This window comes from Oryza glaberrima, chromosome 8, assembly GCF_000147395.1.
Source record: "Oryza glaberrima chromosome 8, OglaRS2, whole genome shotgun sequence".
Taxonomy (NCBI): Eukaryota; Viridiplantae; Streptophyta; class Magnoliopsida; order Poales; family Poaceae; genus Oryza; species Oryza glaberrima.
The window spans coordinates 16,928,389-16,940,162 of NC_068333.1; the positions used below are offsets into that span (position 1 = coordinate 16,928,389).

General features: G+C 44.4%; 1 pseudogene; it reads left to right on the top strand.

The window, feature by feature from the left end:
- Positions 1–316: 316 nt before the first annotated feature.
- On the top strand, positions 317–5,099 carry LOC127781253 (FACT complex subunit SPT16-like; annotated as a pseudogene).
- The last annotated feature ends 6,675 nt before the right edge of the window (positions 5,100–11,774 follow it).

The following is an 11,774-nucleotide window of genomic DNA, read 5'->3' on the forward strand; positions in this document are numbered from 1 at the left end:
ATTTACACAACTATAAACATAAGCAAACACACACACTACGTTAAAATTCCGAGAGAGAGAGAACCGATGCGAAAAGAGCGATCCCCTCCCGCGTCTTTCAAACGGAGCCCGCGCCCCGGATTCCCCTCCATTCCCGGGGGTTTCCAGATTCCCAGCGAGGGAAGAAGCAAGCAAAAAAAAAAAAAAAAAAAAAAAAAAAAACGGAGGCGAGCGCGAGGCTGCGCATCCCAGATGGACGGCGGATCGGGTGCCAGCGCCACCCGCCTCGCCGAATCCGGGCCGTCCATTCCTCCGCTCGGTCGGGCGCCCCGTTAAGCCTGAGCCCCACCCACCCCCCACCCCCGAACCCTCGCCCTCCTCCTCACCCCGCGCACCCCCTCCACCTCGCCGCCGCCGCCGACTCGCCGGGGCTCGCCGCCACCGGTGGTGGGGGGGAGCTCGACCTCCTCGCCCCACGCGCGCGTCCGGGCGCCGTCGTTCTGGGCGCGGGAGAGATCCGTCCGTCGCCCCCCGCTGGGCTTGCGCCATCCTCTCCCCGGGTAAGCCCTAGGTTTTTTTTTTTTTTTTTTGGTCCGATCGATTCCGCCGCGCTCCTAGCCGCGGGTGAGGCAGGAATCGGGGTGGTTGCGGAGGGCTCGTCGTGCGGTCGAGGGATTTGGTTGTTCCTAGTAGGAGGGGTTGTAGTTCATCCCGTCGATCCAGTGGAGGCGCGTGGGAGATCTCGGTAGGGGGTTTCCGTGGGCTCCGTGGGTTGCCGCTCGCGGTGCAGCGGCGGGATGTGGATGGGGATGGGGATGGCGTGGTGGGCCGTAGGTGCGAGCAACTCTAGACGGATTTTTTTTTTTGTGGCCATTTTAGGGTTTACGGGAATGGATTTTTTTTTTACCGAACAAGAGATGTACTCTGAAAATTGCTGTATTTTCGTAGCGAGGGGCCTATAGGATCATTGAAGCCTTAGGGACTTAGGGTTTGGGCTGCTTGCAGCTGTATTTCTCATTTGTAAACATTAGACTTCCGTGTCTGCTGTGGGAGGATGAAAGAATTGACTTGGGAGCTGAGTTCTATTAGGTTCACTGGTTTTGTGGAGTAATGTTTGGAAATAATCTGAGGGAGTATAAGGCTGCTCCATCGCAGTGCCACGTGTAGCATTCGGTTCGAATTTGTCATTTGTGTAATGTTTCTTAGCAGTTACTTTTTATTTTGGAAGTTGGTTCTCCCAAAAAACTTGTGTCCTATCTGGTTTATTTGAAGGTATCTTAGGACAACAAGACGATTAGATGCAAAAGTTGAAAGTAGGGGCATTAACATAAACCTTGTTGGGTGCAGAATATGGTAATTTTATACGTATTAATTGCGTACGTACCGTTTCCACAAAATTAGTAATAAATAACTGCCAAAGAAAGCTGATGTGACTCCATGAATGAATGTATACTACGCTATATCTGCTGTATTGATTGCTGTAGCAATCCATTCGTTTTCAGTATTGTGTTGGTGCATTGTTTGCAAAAGCAAATCATATTTATTAATTTTTCATTATTGAGTTGCAGCTTGCAAATGTGTATGTATGTACATATTGTGAGAGAAAGTAGGCATGTCTGAACTCTCAACATGATTATTGTCATAAGAAAAATGTTATCGTTGTTTTTCTCTCTTTTTGGGTAACTGTTTGTGTTTATGGTTATCAGTTCTATATTATAAATTTGTTCAGGCTGGAATTAGGCTGACCAAATCCTTGTTTTGAAATTCGAATTATATTGATATATATCTTGTACGGTCATTGCATTTTTTATTGTTTTGCTTTATAACTATATATAGGCTGGCTTCATTACGTACTCCCTCCGTCCCAAAAAAACTTAACCTAGGCAAGGATGTGACATCTCCTAGCACAATAAATCTGGACAGCCCTTTGTCCAGATTCGTTGTACTAGAAAATGTCACATCCCTTCCTAGGTTTAGTTTTTTTTGGGACGGAGGGAGTAAACTTGTCTATGTTAAAGTTTGGAATATCCAAAGGTCCTCAACTAGTATGTACTATTTTCTTGACCTTAACATGGAACTATACATGACCTTTTTTTTTCCTATTTTACTGAATAAGATGATTGTTTGTTTGCGGTTTCCTAAATGTGCTTAACTGTTGGTATTGTTGTGAAGATGTGATGGAATTAGTATTGTGGTATTACATCTATGGTAGACAGCTTTTTGGGTTTGCAGGAATGAAGTACATAAATATCTGTTTGGTGCTGTGGTACAACAATGTAAATAGTTTATTGCAGTGACAATGTTGCACTGTTGCATGCATTTTTGTTAGGATCATGGTTGTCTGTTGCCTTGTTATGCCATTAACAAATCTAGAATAAGTGAAGCAGCTTAAAGTTATGTTCTCGTGCTCTTAAGAGCAAACATTTAAGAGGTATAATAGCATTCTGTGTTCAAACTATATTTTAGAACCTTTGCCCTTGCTTAAATAGTTTTATTTATAAGAGATGTTGAGGAGCAAACACTGCATATCTTTACACTTCACATACGAATATACTTTGTGCTTTGCTGCCTGGATTACTGCATCTACTTTTTTGTTAAATTCAATTTCTTGCATAAAATGGGGATAAGTTAACTGAGAGCTTCAGTAGACTAGTACATCACAACCTAGGTAATTGGAAGAATTAGCTACTATGATTCTTTGTTGAAACTTAGGTTTAGTAAAATAGAGTAACCAGATAATAGGTTCTATCAAATGGAAACTGGAGAAGGTACTTCCATAGTCGTATCATTGTTAATTTCACCCTCAGTATAATATTAGTGTTGAATATATGAAAGTTTGCTTTCGATGATTTCAGGTGATTTGAGACAATCAAGATGGCTTTTTCATCAGTTTTCAAGCAGAAACAAAGAGTGAGAAGACAAAACAATACTCTCTTTTGTTGGCTGATACATGTTTAGTGCCATTGGAGAACTTAACAGCATCATGCTCCAAGCTTCTTAAGGATGTTGCTTATTCGTTTAATGACGAGGATGAAGTTCTTCCTGTCAAAAAGGTGGAGGTTAATGCAAAGGAGGCATTGCCACCAACAAAGGCCACACTTAGGTCAGACAACCAGGAGATGTCCAAGGAAGAGCTCCGGAGACAACACCAGGCTGAACTTGCTCGTCAAAAGAATGAAGAGACTGCTAGAAGGCTTGCTGGGGTTGGCTCTGGTTCTGGTGATGGGCGTGGTCCCTCAAGGTCATCAAATGAGCTTGTTGCATATAAGAATGTTAATGATGTTCCATATGCAAGAGAGTTGGTCATACAAGTAGATCAGAAGAATGAAGCTGTCCTCTTACCTATTTATGGCAGCATGGTTCCTTTCCATGTTTCTACTGTTAAGAGTGTCACAAGTCACCAAGACAACCGCACTTGCACTATCCGCATCTTCTTCAATGTGCCTGGCATGCCATTCTCAAACGATAGCAATCTGAAGTCGCAAGGGGCTATCTACTTGAAGGAGATCACGTTCCGCTCGAAAGATCCACGACATAGCAGTGAAGTTGTTCAGCAAATCAAAACGTTGAGGCGGCAAGTTGCTTCAAGGGAGTCAGAGAGAGCTGAAAGAGCCACCCTTGTTACTCAGGAGAAACTCCAGTTGGCAAGCAACAGAAACAAGCCAGTGAGACTTTCTGATGTGTGGATAAGGTCTGCATTTGGTAGACGTGGGCGGAAGCTTACAGGAACTCTTGAGTCCCATGTCAATGGTTTTAGATATTCTACTTCAAGGGCTGATGAGCGTGTGGATATCATGTATGGGAATGTAAAGCATGCCTTCTTCCAGCCAGCAGAAAAAGAAATGATTACACTCCTTCATTTCCATTTGCACAATCATATTATGGTTGGAAACAAGAAGACAAAGGATGTTCAATTTTATGTTGAGGTGATGGATGTTGTTCAGACTCTTGGTGGGAATAGGAGATCAGCTCTTGATCCTGATGAAATTGAAGAAGAGCAGCGTGAGAGGGACCGAAAGAATAGAATAAACATGGATTTCCAGAACTTTGTGAACAAGGTTAATGATCACTGGTCGCAGCCACAATTCAAGGGGCTGGATCTTGAGTTTGATGTCCCTCTTAAGAGAGCTTGGATTCCATGGTGTTCCATATAAAGCTTCAGCTTTCATCATTCCAACTTCGACTTGTTTGGTTGAACTAATAGAGACACCCTCCCCCCCCCCCCCCCCCCCCCCCCCTCTGCGAGGATCCTCCGTCGAGCATCTCTCGGCGCACAAGCTGAAGCTGGTGACCACCGGCGGCGCGCCGTTCCGCTGCGACGGCTGCATGCAGCCCGGCGACGACGGCGCCGGCTACCGGTACGTCGCACCTTTCGCGTTCCTCGCCGAGCTGCCGGCGGCGCCCGCCGCCGCGGGCGGCAGGATCTGCGACGCCTGCGGCAACAGCGTGCGTGGCTTCGTCTACCACTCCGACGACCCCGACCTCGACCTCCACCCGTGCTGCACGTTCCTGCGCAGGCGCGTCGTGGTGCAGGACGGCCGCCACTTCGAGCTCCGCAAGTGCGCGCCGCCGCGCCGGCCCGTGCGGCGAGAGGAGCGGCCGCCGCCGCAACTTGTGGGCGTACCGGACCTACGACGACGACGGCGAACCCGTGTACCTGCACATCGCGTGCGTCAAGGACGGACACCGCTGGCGGTGCGCGGCGGCGGTGTGGCGGCGAGATCGTGCTGGCGAGCTCGTCGCCGGCGATGGACGGCGTGCTGCAGAGCGTGCCCCGGAGGAGGACGCGGCGGAGCGGCGGGTTCGAGAGGTTTTGCAAGATTGTTAACGTCGTCGTGAGCGTCATCATCGCGGTCATATTCGGGAATCCCATGGCGATGATAAGCGCGGTTGCAGGGCCCGATGGTCTCCTCCGTGGGTAGGGAGATAGTGCGAAAATAATCAAAATGATATCCGTTGTGAATTAGTGCAAAACACATTCATATTCAACTCAAATTGGGACGATCCGACGATGAGAAATTTGAAAAATAAATAGCAATGGATATGTGACGCGATATTCTGCCTAACTACTATGTGTGCACACATGTATTAGCGCTGGGTTGCAAACGGGACTATAGTGGGTTTCTTCAGCAGTGGCTAGCAGTGTGTCTATATTTTAGGTGCCCGAAATTTTCAAAAAAATCAGTCATTTTTTCATCCATCCTTTGGATGGGAATCCAACATGGTTCTCATCACTCATTCTTCATTAATGGAAGGTTGAACAATATATTATTCTAAACTACAAAAGTTGAAGCTGATACTAAAGAAACTTATGATTCATAAAAGTTTACAAAATCACATGCAAAAATATTACTCCCTCCTTCCCTAAATGTTTGACGCCGTTGACTTTTTTAAACATGTTTGAACGTTCGTCTTATTAAAAAAAACTTTTATAAAATGTGTAAAACTATATGTATACATAAAAATATATTTAACAATAAATCAAATGATGGGAAAAGAATTAATAATTACTTAATTTTTTTAATAAGATGAATGGTCAAACATTTTTAAAAAAGTCAACGGCGGCAAACATTTTGGGATGGAGGGAGTAAAAGTTAGATAGAATTAAAGTAAAACCGAATATAAGAACAAAATTGCAATTTAAAATAAATAAAATTTCACATTGCATACTATGACATACGAATGTGTGTAATTTTGCGTTACTGAAAATTTTAAAATTTTTATACGCACTACTAGAAAAAGAATTTTCGCAGGCGGCCCAAAACAATTTTCGCAGGCGGGGAGGAGGACCGTCGCTAACACATCGACTGTGAAAATAGACCATTTTCGCACGCGGGCCTGTGGCCCGCCTGCGAAAATCATCTAAAAAATAAAAAAAAAAACCACGGGCGCTACCGCCGGCCTCACCACGGGCACCGCCGGCCAGGGAGAAGCCGAGCTGCTGCGTCGGCGCCGTCGTCGTCGTCGTCGCCCGTCGTCGTCGTCGGCGCCCATCGTGGTCGTCGGCGCGGTCGTCGTCGTCGTCGCTCGTCGTGGACGTGGGAAAGGAGGGAGCCGCAGGCGCGCTGACGTGGGGAGAGGAGGGGAGCCGGCGGCACGCGGTCGTCGTCGTCGCCGAGGAGGGAGCTGGCCGGCGGCGGAGGTGGGGAGCCAGCGGCGCGCGGACGTTGGAGAGGAGGGAGCCGGCCAGCGGCGCGCGGACGTGGGGAGAGGAGGGGAGCCGGCGTCGCGGTCGTCGTCGTCGCCGGCGCACGGAGGCGGCGTCGCGGTCGTCGTTGTCGCCGGCGGCGGAGGTGGGGAGCCGAGGAGGGAGGCGGCCGCGGCGGACGTGGGGAGAGGAGGGGAGCCGGCTGGCGTCGCGGCGTCGCGGTCGTCGTCGTCGCCGGCGTGCGGAGGCAGGGAGCCGAGGAGGGAGCCAGCCGCGGCGGAGGTGGGGGGCCAGCCGGCGGCGGAGGTAGGGGTGGAGAGGAGATTTTTTCTAAGTGAGAGAGAGAGTGAGGGGGGCAGTGAAATGAGTGGTGGAGAGGAGAGGTGAGGATAGGATAAGGACGGGGGAGGAGAGGATAAGGAGGTAGGTACGATTTTTGTAAGCGGACCACCTAACATGCGCATGCGAAAATTGATTTTCGCAGGCGCCGCTTAAGTGGTCCGCCTGCGAAAATCAGGCGGACAGCTATTTTCACCCCGATTTATATTTTTGTAGGCGGTCGTTTGGCTTCAAATGTCATGTCCGACTGCGAAAATAAGACCTCTACGTTGGGAAAAATGCTTTTTCTAGTAGTGACGTACGCATGAAATCTAGCAATACCCTACGGGAGCAGCAAACCCCATGGGCTACATGATAGAATTTTAAAAGGAGAAAGTCAACGACAATGTATGTATAGTATTGTTTGTTTTGTTCTAAATTAGTATCAGTGAAAGCTTAATAATGTGGCCCCGTTTAGTTCGCGAAATGAAAATTTTTAGGTGTCACATCGGACGTTTGACCGAATGTCGGAAGAAGTTTTTTGGACACGAATGAAAAAACTAATTTTATAACTCGCCTGAAAACCGCGAGACGAATCTTTTGAGCCTAATTAATCCGTCATTAGCACATGTTGTTTACTGTAGCACTTATGGCTAATCATGGACTAATTAGGCTCAAAAGATTCGTTTCGCAATTTCCCCCTAACTGTGCAATTAGTTTTTGTTTTTATCTATATTTAATTCTTCATGCATGTGTCTAAAGATTCGATGTGATGTTTTTGGAAAAAAAATTTAAAAACTAAACAGGGCCTGTATTAATGATTGGTACGACGTACGTACGCCCAGCTGGGAACGTGCGAGCTAGATTCGCCACCGGAATGACTGTGCGTACGACTGCATCTGTCCGACCTTCATACGACCGCACATGATAAATTTTAACTTATTTTGATTGGGTCCACGTGAATGCTTATGAACTCCTATGATTGGTTGGTTTGACGCAGTCGTATGAGAGTTGTATGGTTCAGTCGGATGTACAGCACTACTCATTCGCCACATACTACTCCCTCCGTCCCAAAATAAGTGTAGTTTTATACTATTCACGTTCAACGTTTGACCGTTCGTCTTATTTGAAAATTTTTTATGATTAGTATTTTTATTGCTATTAGATGATAAAACATGAATAGTATTTTATGTGTGACTAAATACTTTTAAATTTTTCACAATTTTTTTAAATAAGACGGACGGTCAAACGTGGGGCACGGATATCTGCGGCTATATTTATTTTGGGACGGAGGTAATATCTCCTTAGACCACGGTAAAGACTGATGATGGAGACATTTTACTGCTTGGTCGCTACGAAACTTAACAAACGAGACGTGGCCCCCTATCATATGGATTGCTTTGCCAGCATGTGTAGTTAGACCAAGGTCCGGAGATCTTGACTCGCAGTCTACTTATATATAATCTCTGTGCTAAAAAAAACTCAATAGATTCATTCCTAAGATTTTTTTTTTCAGAGGGAGTACAGTCAGCTCCGTCTCGAATTATAAGACGGCTTTGTTCTTATATGAAAATCAATCTTAATAATGGTTTATTAATAATTATAATGTGTTTAATGCCATGTGTGTTACATCATTAAATTCATATTTTTAAACACTTTCATGTTATGTAAATTTTAAAGTTGTTGATATAACATATTTTTGAAAGAAAAAATAATGGTCTAAGATATATATGGAATTGGAGATTTCGAGACCGTGTAGAAAATTTTATGCCTTGCATGAAAGCTTTGATTTAATTAACTGCTGTTTTAGTAGTACTAACTAAATTAGGTGCCCTGTTCATTAAACGACGGATATAATTAACTGGATTCGGAAACATTTGACAGTGAGACGGGATAATATATGTACTGAGAGATACATTGGGAATGTATCGTATAGACGCAAGTTTTTATACCGTATACATCAACTAACAAATATCACTAAAAATTTTAGAAAACTTTGTACATGTACTTTCAATAGTATTATATCTACGTATAAAGTCACACCTTTAAATTTATTTTACATAAAGAGCAATAAAAAAGATAAAATTAAGATAGACTTGTAGTCTTAGTACTATCATATTTTTTTGTTTTTTTTACGCCTAAAATGTATTAAATTTGATGTTAAGATTTTACATGTAGATATAATACTATATATTGAAAGTGTATACCCATTTTTTCTAGATTTTTCGATGATATTTGTTAATTGGTGTGCACGGAGTGTATACACTTTGTCAGGGTTATAGATACCACATATCTAATTGTAGTTGACTAAGCTCGGCAGGGCCCACCACATACCATGTCTTATACGAAAACAAACCTCGTATATAGAAGGAATTCCGGATAAGGAAGGATAAATAGAGTTTCGTACGGAAACGACAAGGACTACTCGGATCGTATCCATATTTATCTCCCTAGTTCTACTTGGACAATGGGGGCATCTATGCGTATAAATACGAGCCCCCTAGGAGGAGAGAGGTAGGAGGAGAGAGGACAAGCCACAAGACACAACAGATCAATATAGATCGATACAAGCCAACACACGCCAAGACAAGACGCTGGATATCGATATCAGAGATAAACCTAGACATACCCATCCGATGCCTACGAAGGCTGGCAAGAGGGATCTAATGCCATCTCTGATCTCGCGGAGTGTGGATTCGAGGAGGAAGACTACCCCACCGTCGACTACGAGTTGGTTATCTAGCCGCCAAGTCGATAACAGCTATATTGGTTATCCCAAATATTGTACTTATGTGATTCAAATGAATAAAGGAGCAACACCGGCTTCGGCCAACAGGAGTAGGGCTATTACCTGTCAGATAAGGGGCCTGAACCTGTATAAAATCCCGGTCTCCATCTTTTTTACCTCAATCTCGCATATTGATGACGCTCTTTCTCGTGGCCCGATCTTCTGGTGAGGGGATAACTCTCGCTTTGATCGAGTGCGACGTTTGCGACGTGGCTACCAACCAGAACAAGTCCAGGACGCCGTGCAATCGCTACACCACAAATGATGTCGTACCAACCGTGACGCGCAGTTGATGATCCTTACAATGCAAACGAGAGAACACTACAAGAACAAGATAAGATGCAATCTAAATATTGTGAATAGGTGATTAAGCACAAAGGAATAGTTGCGATTGAAATAGTAGATCTAATCGACCCGGCAAATCAACACACCAACTATTGGGGGCTCTGAATCAATAGTCACCGACTAATCGAGCGATGACTAGAGACAAGGTGAAGGGCACTCTGCAAAATTCAACTAAACAAAACCCAAATGTTTTTGAGGATGTACAAAGCTATTTATAGAGGAAAATAAAGCTAGGGTTAAGTGCTAATTCGTGGAGGTGGAGGGAGACACTTCCGAGATGGGTCTAGTCTATTACAGGGCCCAAGGCCCAAGTTCTGTTTCAGGAATAGCACTGTCTTGTTTTGGCGATTCCCGTTGACTCGAGATAAATTTGGACATGAGACCAGTTGCGTTTGAAAGGTAGCGAGATAAGCTTTTCACGAAGTCTAAGATCACCCAAATCGGAGTTCGCATGAAGGCGCTAGATTCATTTGAAGTCAGTGCTGTCTCCGGAGGTCGAACTGGATTCCAAAACTCATTGGACTTTAATATCTTATAGATCCTCTGTTCACTCTATGTATTCTTTGTCCATGTTTTATATTTCTCATGCTTAGGTGTATGCATATACTTGATGGTCACATCACATATACCTTGGTTGCAACGGTCCCCATACCATACAAATACCATAGTCGCGATCTCAAAAGTCGATACACTTGTGTGCACATAATATATTCCCAAATACATTTCATATATATATATATATTTATTTATTTATTTAAACTGAAATTGTAAAGAATTTACAAGATGGATATAGTATCTCGTGACTAAAACTATAATACGAATTACAACTAAATTAAATTTGATTTTTAAAACATGGTATCGCAAGAACCGCCTACCCGCCGTAGCGCGCAGCCCCAGCCGCCGCCGGGCGCCTGCCTGCCACCACCAGGAGGAGAGGGGAGGAAGAAGGGAAGGAGGGGTAAGATCTGTGTAGGAGAGGGGAAGAGGAAGGGGAGGAGAGGAGGAGAGGGGAGGATCGATCGATCTGTGGGAGGAAGTGGTTGCGCGATTGTGGAGGAGAGGATAAGTTCTAGGGATTATATACTGCGCCTTGAATTTTAGTTCCGGTTGGTAATATCAACGGGACTAAAGTGGTGATCTTTAGTCCCGGTCGGTGGCACCAACCGGGACTAAAGATTCTCGGCCCCCTGACATGCCTCTGACAGGGAATGAACCAGGACTACAGATCATCTTTGGTAACACCAACCGGGACTAAAGATCGTAGAATGGCTATGGGGTTTTCAACCGGCGCTAAAGATCATTTTTAGTCTCGGTTTTTTTGAACCGGGACTATTGTGATTTTGGGTTGACCCAGCGAAAATTAGTTTTCCAGTAGTGTCAGTCAGGCACTGACGAAAGTACGTAAGAGATCAAAAAGTACAGTATAGTAGCTAAGTATGGTCTAAGATGTGTAGCTAGTACGTGCAACATACTACATCCGACCATAGCCACCGTACATAGATACGTTTATATATTATATCCGGGGGAAAATATGTGATGGAAATCATATATTTGGTGGAAACTTGAAAACTAACGTTGGATCGAGAAATAGACGTCCGAGATACGTCCACGTTATCACAAACGTCCATTTTTCGACCCAACGATAGTTTCCACCACATATATGTTTCCACCGTATATTTTCCGCTACATCCGACGACCAAGGAGTACGGTTTTATTTATCACAGATTCACACAGGTATATATATGCTACTTGGTCGCCAAGCTACCGAACGTATAAAATAGAGCTTTATTAATCTCTGTTCTTATACGCATACGTGTAAGAAGAGGGACATCAATTGCAATGCAATGCGTATGGTCTCAATCAAGACATGTAAATGTATTTCTAATTAGTTGATTGGTGTTCATTGCCCTGGGCATACTGACTTACAGTTTTTTTTCTCTTGGAGGAATATATACATTACGCGTTTAATTTGGCACTATTTTAGACTTTCAGGCGAGTAAGCCGCGTTGGATAAATACACACACTTTTTTTCTTGACACGGCAAACACTTCGCAGAAACTACAGGGAAATTTTCATTTCTGCTGGCTAATGATCAGTTGACTTATAAAATAACACGCAGGCAGTACGTACGCTTGGTAATTAAGTTCAGTGAAATCATCTTTATAAATACCTATTAGAGCTTGCTAGATTTAAGAA